Source organism: Vombatus ursinus, unplaced genomic scaffold (genome assembly GCF_900497805.2).
Source record: "Vombatus ursinus unplaced genomic scaffold, bare-nosed wombat genome assembly UNPS02014909.1, whole genome shotgun sequence".
Classification (NCBI taxonomy): Eukaryota; Metazoa; Chordata; class Mammalia; order Diprotodontia; family Vombatidae; genus Vombatus; species Vombatus ursinus.
In genome coordinates, this window is record NW_020954687.1 from 15,991,287 (window position 1) to 15,994,599 (window position 3,313).

Below are 3,313 nucleotides of genomic sequence, written 5' to 3' on the forward strand. Positions count from 1 at the left end.
CAGGACATGGTCATATTGCTTTGTCTTTATCACCTTAAATTCCACATGGGCAACACAAGGGGAAGTGAAAAAAGCAATTATTGAAAGCATTGATCTCACTTCAATGCAGTCTATGAGATTCTAACTCTAAATATTCTTGATGGTGTCTAATAAAATTATTGTTAAAAGTCTCTCTGTACATAGCTCTTTATTCAGAGTTAAGTGCCTGACCATTAAACTGTTTGTGAGTTCTTACATAACTCATTTGGCCAAGGCCTGACACCATCTATGGTGTGACAGATAATTCACCCCACATACAGGCACACAAGCATACACACAGGTATATCACAAATATCTTATAAACACTGTCTGAGGATAAAGAACGTTATTTGGAAGGTGTAAGGAAGTAGAAATAGATTTAATAGAATCTGTGGATATACACACATGTTATATATAGCACACATGTAAACATATACAACAAAATATACAAATATACACATATACTTGTAGCTATGTACATGAATAATAAATATGTACATGGAAATACAACTATATCATCATATAAGTGGCATATATTTCATAACATTTTATATGTCAAAGATCCATAGAATATGTAACTTTTCAACTGCCTTAGAAGAGTTGGCTTACTTGTTTCCCCATAACTGCAGCTAATTTGAACACAAATTAACCATGAAGAGGAAGACTTTATTATTATCCTCAATTTTTAAATTTTGAGATGGAAAAATATGACTTCATAAAATAGAATGGTTCCATGTTGAATAGAACTGTTAAAACCTGAAAATTAATCACAGTTGAATAACTTTGAGCTCCATATTCTGCCCATTTTTAAAAATATTGTTATCAAGAGAATTTTTTTTTTAATTTTTGAGTGACTCTTTAGCTAATTTTGCCAGGCTGATTTTTTGAATATGCTTTGCCAAACTGATAGATAACATAAATTCACTAGGATTGATAGGTGCTATAAAGTAAGCTTAGATCAATCAAAATGTATACATAAGTTATAAGGCAGAGTCCTTGCCCCAAAGGTGCTTAGAATCTTGGTCAATGCAAACCAATATAACACTATTCAACAAATATTTGTGTTGTTTGGTCATTTTTAGTAGTGCCTAATTCTTTGTGGGATCCCATTTGGGGTTTTCTCAGCAAAGATTAGTATCTTTGTGGTTTGCCATTTTCTTCTCCAACTCATTTTGCTGATGAGGAAACTGAGGTAAAGAAGGTTAAGTGATTTGCCCAGGGACACACAGCTAGTAACTGTCTGAGGCCAGTGAACTCAGAAAGAGAAGTCTTCCTGACTCCTGGCCCATTATTTTATCAACTATACCACATAGCTGGCCCAATAAATATTTATTAAGCATCTATTATGTTTGGGACTCATCAGTCAGCATTAACTAAGCACCTACTACATGTCAAGCACTATGCTAAGCACTGAGGATACAAGGCAGTATACTGGATGGGACCAGGAAAGACTTCTGACAAAAGGCGGAATTGTAGCATAGATATTAAATAAGTAAGGGAAGCCAAGAATCAGAAGTGAGGTTGGAGAGGGATTGGGGGACAGTCAGTGAAAATGGTAAGAGTAAGTAAATGCAGTGTCCTATAAAAAGAACAGAAATAAGACTTGGTTGGAAGAGTAAGCTGAAAGGAGTAAAGTATAATATGTATAGAAAAGTGGTAATATACCAGGTAGCAATGGGCTTTAAAAGCCAGACATGGGGTTTTGTATTTTGTCCTAGAGATGATTAGAAACAAATGGAGTTTATTGATTGAGGGGAAGAGGTGAATGGACAGACATGGGCCTTAGGAAGATCACTATGGAAATTAAGTGAAAAGTAGACTGGCATGAGATGAGGCTTGAGGTAGTCTAATCAACAGGTACTTGTGATAGTCCAGGTGTGAAGTGATGAGGGCCTATATCAGGATGGCATCTATGTAAGAGGAAAGAAGGTAGAAATGACAAATTTGACAATAGTTGGGATATATGGGGTAAATTTAAGGAAGAGTCTAAGATAATGCAGAGAATTTTGAGCCTAAGTGATTGTAAATATGGTGGTTCTCTTGATAGTAACAGGGAAGTTTAGAAGATGGGAGAATTTGGGGGACTAAGGATTCACCTACTTGGAATTCTATGAAGCTAAAAGAGAATTCTCACTCCGCATCTTAAGAAATTTGTAAACTGGTATGTCTGCAGCCCCTCTTTATCTAAAGAAAGGGTCACAGATTCCTATTTTTTTGTGAGAAATGAGAAGAGATCATGGGTTTCAGAAGAAAGCAGAGAGGAACTTTCCTCAAAAAATGCTGCTCTTTCATATGGTGAAGTGTATTCAGGCCATAGCCATATTCTGATTAATTTTGTTGTTCTAGAGATAGCTTGTAGAGAAGCCCTATAAAAAGTATTAAAGTTCTCTCGTGGGCCAGATCTCCATTGGCAGAACAACAATTTGAGAGAATTATCAGAAACATTTAGGCCAGAAAGCTAGGTAATTCTAGAAAAATTAGACTTTAGTGCCTGAGTTACCCTAATCATTCCTACAATTCACCAATTTCCTTTTTCAGTGGAGACTTAGCCTTTGAAAGCTATTTACCCTTATCACCAACCCCCAAATCTCCAGTGGAAGTTACTAAGTAAACCAGTAAAAATAGCCTGTTTAGATAGAGTACCAAGCAGAGTGAATTTGTTTGGAAGTTCAAACTAAACTTTTAATCACAGATTACAATGGCCTTTTTCCATTCGCAAAATGAATGTTCTTACTTTGTAAAATATTGCAGTGCACAATCACTTCCTCATTCTCTTAGAGGGCTGTTTCAGCATTAATGCTGATATGCATTGGCTGGGGATCCTGGAGAGGGAAGGATGCATTTGGCCTGAGCAACGAAATAGCTTCAGCTGAGTTTGCCATTATGAAAATAATAACTATACTCCTGGTGCCATGCAGCTACCACAGAATGCAACCATCTAAAAAACATTAGAGTGAATTTTTGAAGACTGCTGTCATGACAGCCCTCATTCCCACTCCATTTTATTTTTTTAATTCTTTCAATCAATTTTCATATTTTGTGGATTCCAGGCCTGTCAAAATCCAGGTTTCCTACTACTTGATACTCTCCAATTCACTAACATTATTCTTAAGGTGTGATGCTGAGAATGGAATACTCCATGTATGATCTGTATAGCAGAAAGTAAAACTGATAGTTCTTTTGATCTAGGTTTTGAACTTTGGTTGATTCATTCTAAGGATACAGCCCTGGGACCCAAAGTATCCTCATCGGTAATTGTAAAAATAATAAGTTAGCATTTATATAGTCCCTACTA